The sequence below is a fragment of the Dreissena polymorpha genome, chromosome 8, assembly GCF_020536995.1.
Source record: "Dreissena polymorpha isolate Duluth1 chromosome 8, UMN_Dpol_1.0, whole genome shotgun sequence".
NCBI lineage: Eukaryota > Metazoa > Mollusca > Bivalvia > Myida > Dreissenidae > Dreissena > Dreissena polymorpha.
In genome coordinates, this window is record NC_068362.1 from 54,044,992 (window position 1) to 54,063,966 (window position 18,975).

The following is an 18,975-nucleotide window of genomic DNA, read 5'->3' on the forward strand; positions in this document are numbered from 1 at the left end:
CTCATGCATTAAACCACTTTTTCACAGAGCGAGGCTCATATGTATTAGCACATTCAAATAATACAATTTAAATCTGAATCTTTTATTTAGTTGCAATACCTTAAAGCTTACTATGTTTGCAGTTTTAGTGAAAACACAAACTTTTAATCAAAGAAGCATATAATGTGTATTACTCATTAAATCAACTTCCACTTTATTCCATACACGTGTTCAACTCTGTGACATTATGTTCTGTCAAAGCTTTTTATTGCAAATTCATTAAACATAAATTGGTAACCTTGGGTATCCAAAAGGAATCCAAATTTTACTAGCCATAGACTTTCCAAAATGCAATTGTTTCTGAGAAGTATTTTTCTCTAGAAGGTGGCAAAACTCCTAAGCAATTCCTTTTTGGGCTAATGGTAGGGCTTATGCGTGTAACACCCATTGACAAATTATTAAATATACATTGAAAGGTCATTGTTCACAAAACGGATCATGATATAACATGATGCAGCATTTTGTACTATATCAAATTAAATATTGCTGAAAACAGTAGAATATTCAAATTATGGACATTTTATTCTGTTAATAATGCTTTCTTTCTAACATTACAAATCAATAAAGCATGCTTAACAATAGCAGAACTCTTTTGACTATTAATTATCTTTTCTATTCTTTAAATCTTTACAAAATTCATTGTCCCACTAACACCATCCTATAAAACAGGTTATGGCTTCCAATTGTTAATCAACTATAAAGCATGAACAAAGGCACAAATATCGCAGTATCTTTTGCAAATGATACAAATGTCCATGGCCTCGATACGGAACAAAAAGCAAGATTTCTTGTCAGGCGGTAAGCTGAATCCACGAGAACATTCGAAAAATTGTCCATTTATGCGCCACCAGGCCGTTCCTATTTAAATGGGCATCATGCATAGAACTTGGCCATCCAGGGCATATGTCCAAACATTTCAAGTTACTGTCACAGACTGCTTGATGAACTAAACTGCTGATAAACAAGGACCTATGCTCAGATGTTGAAGCAGGACATGCACTGTGGGTTCCATCAACAGTCAAATCATTCTACATCATTCATGAAATCCATAGGCAATGATCTTCAGCTCATGACGAGATTCTGGAAATCTGATGTACTGCTCCATCATTGCTGACAAGACTCTACATGTTGAAATGACTGTGTAATGTTGAGTCCCTGAAATACAAAAGTAAAATTCATGCTAGAGTTTAGCCATATTAATTATGCTTGATTGCATTGAAAGCTTTAGGCTTATTAAGACATTCTAGAGTCCGTTTTCTGGGAATAATCAGTACTTTGTATATATGAAGATAAAGAGACCGCTTATAAACAGGGTTGAACCCAAAATGTTCCCATCACTAGGTGAACACCATATCCACTACGCCAGCCTGACAAAGTAAATGAAGTGAAGCTTCTAAGTTACGTCTCATTTGATTGTTAACAAGAGCACCGCCCTGCTGGTTCAGACCTCTCATCTATTTTTTTTAAAGTTGAAGGGACCTATCTCAATACTTCAATCACAAAGGAGGGAGAGGTGGGGTGGAGAAGGGTGCATAGTGTGGTGGTGTGGTCATTTATTACACTATCTTCAAAAATGAAAAAATGATAAAAATAAATATTTGTGTTTTTTAGCCATGTTTAAAAAAAATGGGCGGGGGGTATAGTGTGAGGGTGTGGTCATTTATTAGATGATCTTTCAAAATGAAAAAAAAGTACTTTTTTCTTTTGGGGGGGGCGTGGGGGATGGTTTGGGTAGAGTCTATTGTGGTATGTCAGGTAAGAGTTGCTTTGTAAGGCTTGTAAAGAAGTTATGGAAATTTTAGCAAAATTTAATAATTTCACCTTGAGAGTCATGGTCATTCAAAGGTCAAGGTAAAATTCAACTTGCCAGGTACAGTAACTTATGATAGCATGACAGTATTTGAAGTTTGAAAGCAATAGCCTTGGTACTTGAGAAGTAAAGTAGACCAAAACACAAAATGTAACCATATATTCAAAGTTACTAAGTAAGAAAAGGACCATAATTCCGTCAAAATGACAACCAGAGTTATTCAACTTGTCCTGTACTGCCCTCTTATGATAATTTGCGAGTGTTCCAAGTATGAAAGCAATATCTATGATACTTTAGGAGTAAAGTGGACCAAAACACAAAACATAACCAAATTTTCAATTTTCTAAGAATAAAAAGGGCACATTATAATTTCAAAATGCCAGTCAGAGTTACATAACTTTGTCTGCACAGTCCCTTTATGATAGTAAGTGTTGCAAGTATGAAAGCAATAGCTTTGATACTTAAGGATTAAAATGGACCTAAACACAAAACTTAACCAAATTTTCAATTTTCTATGTAAAAAAGGGCACATTATTCTGTTAAAATGCACGCCTGCCCAGTCCCCTCATGGTATTAAGTAAATGTACTAAGTTTTATACTTGATACTTTATGAGAAAAGTGGACCTAAACACAAAACTTAACCGGACACCGACGCCAAGGTGATGACAATAGCTCATAATTTTTTTTCAAAAAAAATAGATGAGCTAATAAATAAAATGTAACAGATTGCACACTTGATTACACGATTTTTCATAAATACTCCTTCAGCTTTTTGTTTACATATGAAGGCTAGGGCCACTGCGAGCCTTACAAAAAAACTAACCATATTTGCAATTGTCAAGCCTCCTTCACATAAAATTTACCTTTGCTTATTCCAATATCCTTTTTCCAACAGACATTGTGCGCTCACGTACCATACATGGTGCCACAGTTTCACAGAATTCCTACAAAACAAGGGCTGTTTGTAATACATGCATGCCCCCCATATGGGCTCTCTGTTGTAGTGACAGCCATTGTGTGAATATGTTTTTTGTCACTGTGACCTTGACCTTTGACCTAGTGACCTGAAAATCAATAGGGGTCATCTGCCAGTCATGATCAATGTACCTATGAAGTTTCATGATCCTAGCCATAAGCGTTCTTGAGTTATCATCTGGAAACCATTTTCTATTTCGGGTCACCGTGACCTTGACCTTTGACCTAGTGACCTGAAAATCGATAGGGGTCATCTGCAAGTTATGATCAATCTACCTATCAAGTTTCATGATCATAGGAATAAGCGTTCTTGAGTTATCATCCAGAAACCATTTTACTATTTTGGGTCACCGTGACCTTGACCTTTGACCTAGTGACCTGAAAATCGATAGGGGTCATCTGCGAGTAATTATCAATGTACATATGAAGTTTCATAATCCTAGGCATAAGCGTTCTTGAGTTATCATCCGGAAACCATTTTACTATTTCGGGTCACCGTGACCTTGACCTTTGACCTAGTGACCTGAAAATCAATAGGGGTCATCTGCCAGCCCTTATCAATCTACCTACACAGTTTCATGATCCTAGGCCTAAGTGTTCTTGAGTTATCATCCGGAAACCATTTTACTATTTCGGGTCACCGTGACCTTGACCTTTGACATAGTGACCTCAACATCTATAGGGGTCATCTGCGAGTCATGATCAATGTACCTATGAAGTTTCATGATCCTAGCCCCAAGCGTTCTTGAGTTATCATTCGGAAAAACCACCTGGTGGACGGACCGACCGACAGACAGACAGACCGACATGTGCAAAGCAATATACCCCCTCTTCTTCGAAGGGGGGGGGGGCATAATAAATGAAGTATACATTTACAATTCAAATTTCTTTTAAAAGAATGTGTAGGTAACTCAATTCCCTATATATTACTTTATTGTTATAAAATAAATTTCTTTATATTTAAACAGACATTTAACAAAAATTAACTTGATTTATCAAATTAATCATAATCGAATAATAGACCAGTTTCACAATATGAACACCGATTATATAGGCGATACTTTAAGATATCAATCATATCACCTGACGCGTCGAATTGCAGAACGAGGCTGAACGTATAACTGCATTTTCTTTTGCTATGCAAATTGCGTTGAATATCAAGATTTTAATGCGAACTGACACTGGTTACAATTAAGTCAAACATATGCATACAGACAACCATCACATGTCATGCTGTGTTAAGTCAATAAATTAATAAGTAATTCTTATATAAAAATTATAATACCTAAATAATAATTCAATGACATAATAGTTTATACTATTAGTGTATATTAATAAATTATATTTAATCTTTATAAATAACAAGAGATGTGTTCATCAGAAACACAAAGCCCCCTACTGCGCCGATTAAAAAAAAAATTATTATTATTTTTGACCTTTGACCTTGAAGGATGACCTTGACCTTGAACTTCCACCACTCAAAATGTGCAGCTTCATGAGATACACATGCATGCCAAATAAAAAGTTGCTATCTTCAATATTGCAAAAGTAATGGTCAACGTTAAAGTTTTTTTTCGGTCGGACAGACTGACATACTGACTGACAGATCAACCGCTATATGCCACCCTACCGGGGGCATAAAAATACGAGTTACCCATAAGCATCAGAGTAAATGTGATCTGAAGACTAAACATCTATTATTGCACAAATCGAAGTCATAAATTAGCAGTATACAATACAAAGTATTATAAGACTACAATTCTCAAAGGTATGGATGTATTAGTGTGTGAACTATTTCATGAATCATAGAACATGTAAGAGTTGAATCAAGCATAAGACAAAGTCCTATAAAAAAAAAGAAAATGACACTAATGTTTAGCATTAATTTTTTGAAATATTTAAAATATATAGGTATAAAGCACTTTATAATTATGATAAAACTGGCTAATATCTATAAAGTATTTAGTTTCTGACAATCTGTTTGGACAGATGACTTTCAATGTTGACAATATCTTTCATGTTCAATAAAAGCAACAATTGAGAATTTGGCGTTAAATTATTCCAAGAAACAGCTACGCAATGCTACAACCACGAGAAGGCATGGTCACATGGAGGTGTCATTAATTGTGTTAAATGACCAGATATCTGCAACCTGTGATTTATGACATCACGTTGTTATTTAGTAATTGTCTGCACAGTATCTGATCATAACGAGGTTATGGGTTTGTGCTGAATACAGGGGCATTTAAACGCAAGATCTATCAATAAACAAAATAATTGATCGATCGCCCAAATAATGCGCAAACAAAGAGTGTCAGATAATCCAATAAGTTTTAGACTGTCAATTTACACACACTAAGAATTGAAAGCCATACTTGGAGTGTCAGAATTTGTGCAAAAAAAATGAATACAAACAAGTACTTTAATCTAGAAAATGTATTTCATTTATTGGCACTTAAAATGGAAAGTATATATTAAGTAATTTACAGCTGATTCTGACAAAGTCAACTTGTGTTGGCAATATCATTAAATCGCTAAATGATCAAAAGCAGAGCAATATTGCGACGCACTATTAGAAATCTCTACACATTAAGCCTCATTCTCGAATTCTGCAAATCATTTGACTACACGCTATTGGCTTATTGTGAAAAGGGTCTATTCACTTATAAATATTTTAAAGAAGTAGATTTTCCATCACTACAGCGGCTGAACTTTCTTAAAGGAAGTTTGGGAGTAAAATAGATCTACTCCAAGATTTTGTCACAAAAAACTTCAAACATACAACACTTTCAAGTGGAGAATAAGCCGCATTTAGTGGATGATTTAGAAACATGATTAATTTAAATTACATGTAATAGCTATTGAAAAGTTAAGTTATCCAGTTATTCTTGCTGCAATGTGGATAAGAATAATACAAACCAATAGCTGACAAACCTGATATCAGTGATATGTTGACCTTTGAAGTTGAAATTGAGACCTGAAATCTGTCTGTATAGAGAGGCACAATTTGTTTGGCATATCTTCAATCATTACTGGCAACACACACCTACAAAATTTATATATAAATTATATAAAAACATAAATTTATTAATAATTTTATTCATTAATTTATGACGAAATGTTTTAATCTAGGTCAGCTATAACGAAACTAACAACGGATTAAAAACAATACCTTATTTTAATTAATAGGTTGAAAACAAAAATATTTTTTTAATATATTGACGTTCAACTGAACGAATACAAGACACAAGTACATTACTTTACAATAAGTTATTATTTCAGTCGCATTCTGAGAAAACTGGGCTTAGTGCATGTGCGTAAAGTGTCATCCCAGATTAGCCTGTGCAGTCCGCACAGGCTAATCAGGGACGACACTCCGCATAAACTTGATTTTCGGTAAGGAGGGACTTCCTTGAAATTAAAAATACCATTTAAGCGGAAAGTGTAATCCCTGATTAGCATGTGCGGACTGCACAGGCTAATCTGGGATGACACTTTACGCACATGCATTTAGCCCAGTTTTCTCAGAACGCGGCTCATTTAATTAACGATTGTCAACATTATGCAAATTATCCGATAGTTTTACACTGTATTAAAAAGTACAAATACAAACCAGGTAATACATGTAAATGATCGTATGCAATAAAGTTTCTGATCTATTTCCTTAGTATCTGCGAATCCATCGAGTAGAAACAATAACCATGCAATTCGCTCCGCCATCTTGAAACGTTATACTTACTGAACGCACTGATTGTGTTGCATTTGTTACAAAGTATCTGATTGGTTATTTCTAAGTATCGGATCCAATCAAATTTTTCGGGTAACTAGGGATTCTAACACCTAACAACCCGAGATTTGTACAGTAATTCAATGCTTAATTTTCGCGGACGATATTTGTGTTCCGCGCTTTTTGGATCTGGTATTTACTGGATTTTCTCTCTTTAATAGACTTCTTAAAATAGCATTCTACAATCTCCGCGCGATTTTAAAAACTACTATTTGTACAGAGTAGATAAATAAGGTTCCGCGCGATTAATTGAGCCCGCTTTTTCTACAGGGTTGAAAAATAATTGCTCCGACGGAAAATATATGAAAGTTCCGCGCTTTTTAGATTTCGATTTGTATGTAGTGTTTTATGGCCATGCTGGCATTGGTTTTTCGCGGAAAGTGAAAGTTCCGCGAAAAATGACAATCCCGATATTTACTATATAAGTATATGTTTTTTAGCGGGGGTCCCCTTTGGCTTTCCATAGTATAGAGTCGAGTCATAACACTCTCTGATATGTTTTTTTTTCGAATAAAAATGTCATTCTTGCTTGTTGAAGTAAATGTGTTTTTTTCAAATAATACTTTATTACACACAGAAAATCTCTCTTTATGTTGCACCAAACAACTCTATTTTTCGAGCCGTAAATTCTAAGAAAAATAACGTTCTCACACCCACTTACGTATTTTTTACATAGACGATCATACATTTGATATCGGCGTGAACCTTTCTATTAGTGTGCAGCGAGTTTTAATCTTAAGAAGGAAGTTTAATTACATAACAAGCTTTAAACACGAATGTGTGCTGCGTTTGAAGGTGGACTTCCGCAAAGAATTGACCGATGTGGGATATTGGGCATTGATGGAAACCCCCAGTTTGTCAGTGAAGCTTACTGTGCAACTTCGCAGTATTCTTTTTGTGAAGTTGGTGAGAATTTTCAAATAAAATACTAGTAATGTTCATGAATATTTATAAAATAAGCGATATATTTGATAAGATATGAACGTTTAGTGTTTGCAAATACAATTCAAATATCATCAAACATTATGTATCAAAGAACTATCACACTATGTAAACATGGTGGCAGTCTCGATGAGATATTCTAAAGAAGATAATTAAACAATATATATTTACTGCTATATTTGCATAATTACACACGTTCAATTTAATTATTTGCATAAATATAAACTAAACAATATATTAACATGATTGTGTCCTTTAATTGTACAAGTATATAGTTTAACAGTTTATATATGTTTACATGATGGAACAAGAATCATCATTGTTATCAATACATTTCAGATAATTACACCGGAAGTGAACTTTCAGGTACATCTGTACTTAAATAAAATAACAGATGCAAACATTATATGGTTTCGTATCTAAGTTTCACTTATGAAAAACACTGTGAATGATTTAATTATTGTCAAAAGTAACAGAAACTGTCGTATTACTTCTTATGAACGTTTTCGCATTGCAGAAGTCACCTTAAAAAATTCGAACCTCAACTGTACGATCCAAACCTTAGTAATGTTTATCGAATAAAAAATAACAATTAATAACAGGACAACTTATTGATATTAAAGATTCGCGAGAAGCAGTATCTTATTGATAGTTGGCCGATTTGGAACCTATTTTTCGATGACGTACTTTTTTCAGTGTGCGTATCAACTAATGTAACAAATCAGCCATTCACAAATGCCCCATCATTTGCTTCATACAAGCAAGAAACACTTACCACAACAAGCATGCCAATCAACGAGAATACGTCGACGGAATCAATACTTCCTAGCAATTCTTCAAGCCCATCAGGTAAAATAGCGACACCGATATAATGAATAACAAATCGTCGTTTAATAAACTTCATCACTTTGCAACCTAACAGCAATTTAATACGTTCGTGTTTTTTTCAGTGAGCAGATCAACTATTGTAACAACGCAGCCTTCTTCAAATATCACATTGTATGGTTCAAAAAACACAGAAAGATTAACAGCACAAATCATGCCAATCAATGAGAATACATCGACAGAATCTATGGTTCGTAGCCATGCTCAAAGTTCATCAGGTAAAATAGCAGCAGTGAAATAATAAATAAGCCCTTGTGTTATTTACATATTACCTCGATTATAAAACTTACACACTATTACATCTCATTCATCATATATTTCTAATAAGATTCTAGATGTGTTTTTTAAAGCTTTTATATTTTTATGTTTATATTGTATAATTATAGTTTTATCGTTATTTAAAAAAAGGAACAACAGTGCAACTAAGGGAGTAATATAACACTATGTGGATAACCGATACGAGCAAAAACAAAATGTAGGCATGATCGGAAATGTTATATGGTGAATGTCACAGTCTGTAAACCAACAGTTACGGGTTCGGTATCGCGTTGTGGTCAAATATTTTCCCCTTTTCAGTGATCTTCCTGATAAATACACTTAACGCTTTCAGTCTGATGTTTGTTTCGGCCAATCTCAAACATTTTAAGGAATACTTAAAAAGTTTTACAAGTGATCAAGTCTCTTTTGAAATTTGAATATAACTGGTAAACCAAAATCGTTATAGATATATAACCTGAATTCACGTCAAATAATGTAGCACGAAATATTCTTGTTCGACATTAACAAGCATAACATATGACTGTTTGTCAATTTTACTTATTTATAGTGCCATTGTAACATTACTCTTTGTTCCGTGCCCTACATCCATTGTATTTATATCATCTGTAACACTTTGAAGACACGTCATTGTTAATGTTTATTGTTCTCTTCTCAAGATGTCTTAAATGACTAATGACGTGTTAAAGCAGTAAAGACTTTGTAGGATTCATCAAAATATTTTCGTAAAATTGAACTCAGGCGATTTTTGTCGTTCAAAACCATGTGTTTAAAAATATGTGTACATTTATTATGCGTCATGTGTCTCATAACTGATAATATATTTACGTATATTGTGCTATTGCCTTTATTTCAGGCTCCGCTCTTGGCATCAGTCTAGGTGCGAGCGTCAGCATTGTGGTCATCGTAATAATTACCACCTTCGGAGTCTGCGTTTATAGAAGAAGGTTAATACATAACCTTTGCGAAACTTGTAAGTTTAGTAGATGTACATTACTTTGAATTCCCCATTACCCCGCATTGCTTAACTTATAATTTGTTTTTAAAACTTGAGTAAATGGTGGCTATATGTGTAGCATATTTTGCATTTCCCTACTGAAACGATGACCGAGTACATACACAGACTTAATTATTAAAAAACGATTTAAATGAGTTCCGTTAGGCGATTATTTAGAAGCAAACAAGTAACATCAATTGTTTTTATTTCACTGAATATGCTTCAGATATAGGCGTAAACCCCAAAATAAGCAAGTGTCCGTTCAAATAAACGCATTGTATGACGTCAGTAGCCAAAATGAGACGCCTAGAAAACCAGAGCACCAAAATGAAAGTTATGAGTACGCAGTTCCAAGTCGGCTGCGGAAAAACGACATTAACCAGCGTGGAGTAAAGGGTATTGAACATGAAATTGCTGACCTTAATGCGTATAGTAAAGTAATACCAAGGACAAAAAGGAACGTGAATACGATGGATTTGCAGTCTAGAAAAGAAAATAACACCGGCTTTTCTGGTGATGCCACTGTAATTAAAGCTGAAAACGCGGTTGAAGCGAGTGACGAGTATGATTTCTCTGCCACAACGGAACCAATCAACATGAACGTGTATGGCCATCTTGGTAGCCATGATCACGATGACGCATACGACGTCGCTTCGTGTACTCAAAAACAGCAGACGCAAGAAGAAATGAATGATTACGATAGACTAGATAAACGTTCTTTACAATAACAATGAACACCGACACTTTCTTAATTTTAATTGCAGTCTTCTTTGGTGTTTGGTAATTTATATATTTGAAACGAGACTGTAAGCTTGAACAAAACTTGTTGTGTTCTACCTAAGTGTGCACCTTTCTGAATAATGATTACATTTGAATAGAAGCGTTATTTGTCTCAATAATCTGCTTATGCATTGAAAGGTTGAAACTTAATAACCATTTCGAGTGGCGAAACAGGAAAAGATCAGACATAACTTTGATATTTCTACTCAAGGTTAGATTCAGTTAATATCATCTGTTTTGGTTATTGCTTTTTACACTTAAGCGATACTGTCTTAGTTGCGTCATCCAGTAAAATATATTGTAAGATAACGATTATATTATTTCCGTGTGTTTGTGCACTTCACTTGTTTCGACTCGTATTTCTTCAACTTGTCGGATATATTCAATTACACAAAGAGATGGACCTTATATCTCTATATGACGGGCTAAAATTGTGATCATCAACATATAAGGATAGCCGGATAACAACAAGTATTTATGGATAGTAAGTTGGTTCATTTTCATTTCCTAGTTCCTTTTTATATAAGGAATAAGGATCTGTTTCTTATTCCTTATTAAAGCTTAACATATTTGATAAAGGGTTTTAAAGAAAAATAATGCATACAATGCTTAAGTAAATCAAAACAAAACAACTCGAATACATTTACTTCATGTTTTAAGCTAAATATTCATGTTCCGTCTTCGCGCTTGCATAGGATTTCGTATTGAAACCGAACCAATATGTTCTAATACAAATACTTACTTCTCATCAACAAAACCTAAAGCAAATAACAATATCTTACATGTATGTGAAATAAAAGTGCTGTCTTGTACATTTCAACATGTTTGCTTTTATTTTTAATCTAGTTCCGTTTTCGCGGCTGAATAAGGAACAAGGAACCAGTTCCTTATTCATTATTCAAGCCGAATAAGGAACTTGCATTTTCTTACTCAAACAACATTGCAATTGATCAAAGGTTAACCATATGTAAATGAACATCATTGTATTTAGGTTGTATATTTAAAAATACATTCCAACTTAGGTTTTAGTAATGATAATTCCGTTCCTTATTCAGTTTGAATAAGGAATAAGGAACTGGTTCCATATTGCTTATACAAAACGAATAAGGAACTGGAGTGTTCTTTCTATAAATTATAAATCAAAATGAACCAACGTAACGAATAAATCAAAGAAAATTATTGTAAATGTAGGACGGGTATATACATATAAATTGCAGTACATTTCTACTTTGTTGTATTTAATTATAATATAGTTTTGATATTCGGTTTGAATTAGGAATAAGGAACTGGTTCAATTCGAATTAGGAACTTGCATTTTCTTACTCAGTAAATAAATAAATTTGAATAAAGAGACGCAAAAATCAAGGAAAATCTCTGTAAATGTAGGTTGGGATTTTTTTTGTATTGCAGTACATTTCTTCTTAGTTCTCTTTTGTAATGATAACGCAGTGCCTTTTTCACGGCTGGATAAGGAAAACGTTACCAATTGCACTATCTGAAATATAACTGATTACCACCGAGAACAGCGCAATTTTGTCGGTTCCCACGACTTTTAATCGTGCGCCGATGTTGAAGGTCGCCGAATGTAACGTTGGCATCCGAGAGCGAGAAAACGCGCTTTCTGAGATAGAAAATCTATTGAAATAAAACAAACAAATGACAGATATGTAAGTTTTGGTTTTTAACTGAAAAAACACACACACACAACAACAACGAAATACAGAGGGATTTTGATGAAACTTTCCAGTCTAATAGAGGCACCTTGGCCGCTGCTTCCGGTTCAGTCTCGCTTTATTGTGACATCTTTATTGTGACGTCGCACTGATAACAACGCTGTCCGACATATTGGCATTCGATGCGAAAACGGAACTGTTACGCTTAGAACGACGAAGGACTGTTTACCATGAAGACCATTGCCGTTTTTAGATCCCGCAGTCAATAATCGTGTGCCGAAGTTGTAAGACGCCGGATGTACCGTTGGTTTGCATGAGCGAGAAAACGCGTATTCCCACTAAAAGAAAAATAGGACGAAAACACACTTTTACAGCTAGGATGCGCGCTTTTTCGTTTCAATTATAATATAAAAGAAAATATTGAGGCATTTCGATGAAACTTTTCAGTCTTCTAGAGACACACACTTTGACCGCTGCTCCTGGTGCAGTCTTTCTTTTATGGTGACGTGTGATGTTGAAATCATTTTGCTTGCTTAATCATATCCCTTTGTAACTATTTTCCTATGAAAACGGAATGAAATATTTAAAACATGTTTAGTTTTCAGCTATCATATAGTCTTGACCAAAGTTCAGGGTCAGATAAGATTTCGAGAACTGTATCAGATATATAAATAACAAATTTTCGATTAAACATCGTCAATAAAAACGAATATAAAGCTGTGCTATGCGATAATGATCCGAATTTAAGTAGCCGAAATTGTGGCCCCTGAATAAGGAAATGGGTGTAAAGATCGGAAGCCTGTTTTTCGGACGATCACTTTCGGATATGTTATATTTTAGATGTTGTGTGTGTTATTTAAACTTAGTTATGTTATATTGACATATTCTGTCCCATTTCTTATTATATTCTATTTGACGATAAGCGCTGAAAACAACTATGAAGAAGATAATAAGAAATTGGTATTGCCTTTCTCGAACAAAAATTAAAATTAACCAAAAAATACTAAATGTCATTGAAGTAATGGTATATGTAGGTTCAAAGTTAAATATGTTATTTGCAATATATTTCTAACTAGTTTTATTAAATAATAACACAGTTCCTAATCCAGTGTGAATACGGAATAAGGAACTGGTTCCTTAGTACTTATTCAAATCGAATAAGGAACTGGCATTTTCATACTAAACAAACTATTAAAATGAACCAAAGACACCTATAAATCAATGAAAATAATTGTAAATCTAAGTTGAGTATCAAAAACATTAAATGCATTACATCTCTATTAAGTTTCATTTAATGATAACCTTATTCCTAATTTTAATGTTTCAAGCCAGAACCGTAACTCAACCAAGATGAATTTGGGATTAGTAAATCATTTCAAGAACAAGAGATTTCTCGATGTCTGATTATCACACCAACTGGTTTGTCAATGTCTGCTCACGCACTTTTAAAATTACACTTGGCATCCTTAAGTATTCTACAAATTGCCCAGCGTGGGGAAAATATACTCACAAGTACTCCAGAGTATGGCCGTGTGCCTTTGAGCGTAGTTTCCTTACCTGCGGCACATTGTAGTATACTTATAAGTACCCGGTACTTTCAAGTTGTATCCGAGCCGAAAACGACCAATATAGCCTTGCTGGACATGTCTATGGGGTCTTATTTTTTATCCTGGTGTGTAGTAAACTGTTTCATACCTGAGTTTCAAAACAAAGTAAGACTTCAAGATTAAACAAAATTAATGAAAATATCAAACCTCATGAATAATCTGATGTTGACGGAAATTTCCGAAAAAATATACGTTACGAACATAAAAACAATGATTATTTTCCTTTTATTGAACCAATCGTTTAAGACGAAAACATACGGCATTTTTTGATAATGTTAGAGGCAAAATCTAAAAGGATGCACAAAAGGGACGTATTACACAATAATTTAGGAACAACAACTTTTGCATTAGAAATCTCAAAACGTTTTACACTCGCCCGTCGGGACAACGATCTTCCTATTTTCGTAGGCCCGATCTGAATTTGAGACGCCTCAGGCCGATCGTTCAGGTCAATGACATTGCTATTAGTCCGTTAATTGTTGGAAAGTACACTTCATTTAAAACATCGCGCTTTTCAAATACACTCTTCAATTAAACAAAAAATGAAACTTGCATTATCGCCGATTTAATTTGAGCGATTTTGCCCAACACTTTTATTTCAAGTTCATTTTGTTCAGCCATCATAAAACAAACATCAACGTCATATGCCTTATGTAATTACGCTTAAAGATGCCCAGACTCTTGCGTCCTTAAACTGAATAAGGCTATCAAGTGATTACTTCACCGACCAAGCGCGTGCAGTTTGGCTTGTTTTGCATTCAGTTTAACAAATAGAAACGCTTTATTAAATTTATACCTAACGACTTTATTCTAATACTGTGAAATGATTTGAAATGTAAACATAAAATGTTTATATTCACTTTACAAATTGAAAATAAGTATTGTTTTACATCTATCAATGATTGAATTAAGTAATTTTCGACCACGAAATTACTTTAAAGTAATCCGTAAATAGAATACATACATATTTGGTGTCGGAAAAAGCTTGTCTGTCATGGAAGGTCAAAAACGTATCCGACTTCTAGTATTTCTTTCATAAAAGTATTTAGTTGTATAACAAAATGATTTTCGCCCCGCGAAACGGCACCTCCGGCCCGCCAAGTATCAGGTCATGTGACCCGATTATTTCACTAGTATGTGTTGCTATCGACACACATGTAAACAAAGATAATAAATATTGAGGAATATATAGGCTTTAGTCACAACGATGTACACTAGCTGTCCATTTGACCATAGCGATAAATTGTACGCAAACTTTTTGTTTTGATCTTTAAAGATAATTACATTGACATTCTTCGTCGTTTGAGAGCGGACTTGATGATCTTGTGATCAAAAGGCGTGAATGTTTCATTTATTAATTACACATGTTCCAACGGATGAATGTTCGTCTTATGGGACGAATTTACTCAGTATTGTAAAATGTTTACAAATTGACATGCTTCTGTACGTACTAAAATACCATCTAAATTCAAAGGCCTGTTTGTTGTGCAGGTAGCGAGCCACTTTTGCTGCTATAGGTGTTCTGATGCCCATGCCATGCATATGCTCTATTTTATATTTCTTTTGCTATTTTAAATATTTAAACGTGTTCCTCTAAAGGCAATTTACAAAAACTGTTAACAAATGCTTAAATCGTTGCATAAATAGTATTTAACGTAGCGCTATACAGTTGGGGATTATCTTACCATAGGTTAATCTAGTGCACCACGTAAGAAAATCAAAACCTTAATGCATTGCATCATCCAAATTAAATAAACAGATATTATTAAGATTAGAATCGTGTGTAAAGAATGAAACCTGGCAAAAAGCGTTCAAATGAAGCGGAACATATTTAAGACCACCACAACAACTGCCTGTTGGTAATTATTGGCTTAGAAATGCAATTAGCGTCCAGGATAACTTTTTTACAGGTACTATGAATTTGTTAAATTAAAGCCTTCATACTGCAATAAAACACGTGGTGTGCACTATATACAGATTAGGCTACTGTACAAATAAAAATATAAATAACTCACTAACACAATCAAATCAAACAAGTAGATCTACACCCAGCTAATAGATGTATATATTATTACATACAGCCACACCACTTTCTGACATGCTTTAGTTCTAACACATACGACAAGCTTGCACATGTTGAATTACACATTTATTTAATCATTTCTTTATTATTATAACAAAACACTCTTAATGAAGGAGTATATAACACTATGAGTCTATCAGTAAATCGTGAGACGTAAAGTTCATACCAACTTGTGCAATTTTAACATGATCATACGTTAACTTTACCTCTGTATTTACTTTTTGGAAGACTTCAGCAATTTTGAATTATGTAAAATGAGTCAAATTACATTAAATTAAAAGCGTTCGTCGCGAATGTTTGTTGCATTTGAAGGTGGCAGACTGTAACATCTTTTCCGATGTGGGATGTTGGACATAACTGGAAACTTCACGTTTGTTAGTTACTGTGAAACTTCAAAGTATTCTTTCTGTGAAGTCGTTGAGAACCGCACAATTTAAATAATTGTAAAACAAAAAAATAGAGTTATAATTTTAATTATCTTCAAAACTTAACGTTCAGTATTTGCAAATAAACTAGTTGTATTATCAAACCATATGCAACAAAGAACTCGCAAAGTATCGGGCATACATAATACGGGCTATCATGTCAGTCATGTCTCGATTATATATGGGTTTGTATAGTTCGTACACGTTTGGTTTTCTCAAATCATTAAGATTAAAAAATATATTTATGATAATAACACTTTCAATTACTTTCTTTGCAGAAATATAAACTCATTCATATATATTACAAGATTATGTCAGCTATATGTACTGATATACAGTTAACAGCTTAATTTATGATTACATGCTGGACTAATAGCATGTATAGGTTTAAATACATATATACGCCGTTATTAAATTTCAGAGAATTCCACCGGAAGTGATCTTTCAGGTACCTCTTCACTTAAATGAAATTAAATATGCACATTTTATGTTTTTCGTATGTTTATTTCAATACGATTAACAAAAAAAACTATACATTTGATACAACGCTCGACAAAATGACAGAAAAAGTTGTATTATTTCTTGTTTAATGTTCACGCGTTTCACAAGTCACATGCTAAAGATCTGCATCAATGCAAGGTTTATCGAAAAACGATAACTGTTTTATATTAGACATTATCTGACAAGTAAATAATCGTTAAAATGAGTGTTTAATGGCAGTTTACTGTTTTATAACCGATTCGATGGTAACGCACTTAATTTTGTTCAGCTTGTGGATCAACTATTATAACAAAGCAGCCTTCCTCAAATCACCCATCAACGTTTGTTTTACACAAAACAGTTAAATCACCAATGATGTCAATCAAGGAGAATACATCAACAGAAACTATAGTTCTTAACCGTGCTTCCACTTTATCAGGTAAATGTCACAGCAGGGCTTTTTTTTCCTTCTTTGGGACCCGCCGGTCATTTCCCCTCGGATTTTTTTTCCCCTCAGCAGCTAAATTTCCCCCAGACTTCATTTTTTTCCCCTTAAAAAAATAAAAAAAAATTTAACTTTAAATGCATAAGTTAACCTGATCCAGTGTAGAATATATAACATATGGCATAATTAAATTATCTGTTGCATTGAATTTGTTTTAAAAACAGCAAAATATGTTAAATTGATTATTTAAGACTTTCCTTATTTTCCCCAAAATCAGGCTTTTCGCGTGATTTTTTCCCCAAAATCCGGCATTTGGCGCGATTTTTTCCCCCTCAAAAAAGGGACAGGCCCTTTCCCCAAAATCAGATAAAAAAAACTGAACAGCAGCAAAGTAATGCATTTATAGATTTAGGCTAGACGTATTACCTCTCTTAGAAAACTAACACAATCTTGGAACTCGATCATCATATACTTAAACTGGTGTTCTATATGTTTGTATCTTTGATTTTATTATTTTTTGTATTGTGCACCGGAAAAGATAAGCATCGGGCAAATTTGTGTTGCATCAAAAGAGAAAAATACGGGTCATAATTTAAAAAGGGGATTCATGTAAAATACCGTAAGATATTAACCTCGTTGGTATAAATGATGTAAATGCAGAATTATACGATGCTGATTCACTGACAAACATGTTCAAGATAATAACGTTATTTTACTGCTTAGGTACATTGTTGTCTTAAAGTTATTCAGTTGCACTGCATAACATTTCAACATTTCATGCTTTCTAAAGAAAATCAAAACATGAGCAATAGATGAATCACAATAAAGTTTTAAGATATGTTAGTTGAAGGCACTTGTTCACCGATTGACGCATTTATAAGTTTCATTGTTTAATAGATTTCAAAACAAGAACAGCAGTGTAACATATCACAGAAACACTAACAGTAACAATCATGTCAATCAACGAGAATGCAACGACACAATCTACAGTTCGTAACCATGCGTCCACTTCATCAGGTAAGAAAGCAGCAGCAAAGTAGTAAATACTTACATGTAAATCACGTACACATATATTGTTAATACCATTTATCCCACTTTAACAGCGAATTCGGTTGATTAAAGCCCTGTTTATTAAAGTTCGGCTATAATCAACGGCACGAAATGACGTCATCAACTAAAGAACCGGGACTACTTTTTTCCCACGCACATTGCCACCTGTATTTGCCAAGTGCATCAATAATAAAAACAATCTCAAATGTTTGTCATTTGCAATGACCTTAAAACAAATAAAAGTAGTAAAAAAACACGTGCTTGTTGCCATTTATTGTCATTGAACCTCTTGTATAATGTAAATTTAACACTATGTTGCAAATAGGCTCTGTTGTTGTTGCTCCCCTTTGACGGAGTCAGTTAGTGTCGCTCTCGGTTGACCATAGAAAACAATCGTCTACGAAATTGTAACACCTGAAAATGTCTGACGAATTTAACAAAACCAATTTCTCGTTAATTTGGGATGAATTAAATGATGAAAATGAGCAACAAGCAACTGAAACAATGGAATTAACACTAAGCCAGTTCCAGGAACAATATGGGTTTGATCCATCTATTTTGTTTACGAAGAGATTGAATTGACAACTGAGAATGAAACTAGCACCAGTAGTAACTTTGGTTCTGATGCACCATACAATAGCAATGCCATTCCACCAACTTAAAATCATATTCCAGACATTCCTGACAATAAAGAGTTCTTAGATGTTAACCTCACTGATGT

The 18,975-nt window shown here is 33.9% G+C and overlaps 1 protein-coding gene and 1 long non-coding RNA gene across 5 annotated transcripts in view; one reads left to right on the forward strand and one right to left on the reverse strand.

The window, feature by feature from the left end:
• LOC127842591 (protein SSUH2 homolog) overlaps positions 1 to 18,975 on the forward strand; it is a 75,622-nt gene that overhangs the window by 9,528 nt on the left and 47,119 nt on the right. For both annotated transcript variants that reach the window (XR_008031714.1, XR_008031713.1), the window contains exons 8-13: positions 7,407 to 7,517; positions 7,893 to 7,919; positions 8,250 to 8,402; positions 8,504 to 8,656; positions 9,571 to 9,687; positions 9,938 to 10,975. The gene's annotated coding sequence lies outside the window, so the exon portion shown is untranslated. The remainder of the gene's footprint in view (positions 1 to 7,406; positions 7,518 to 7,892; positions 7,920 to 8,249; positions 8,403 to 8,503; positions 8,657 to 9,570; positions 9,688 to 9,937; positions 10,976 to 18,975) is intronic.
• Positions 222 to 6,821, reverse strand: LOC127842597 (uncharacterized). Of its 3 annotated transcripts, none has more exons than XR_008031716.1 (4): positions 6,564 to 6,821; positions 5,759 to 5,870; positions 2,713 to 2,793; positions 222 to 1,194 (listed from the first exon to the last, which is right to left on the reverse strand). It is a non-coding gene; the product is annotated as an uncharacterized LOC127842597 (long non-coding RNA). The 3 variants fall into 3 exon arrangements; XR_008031717.1 differs by having other exon boundaries at positions 6,448 to 6,821; XR_008031715.1 differs by having other exon boundaries at positions 6,438 to 6,821.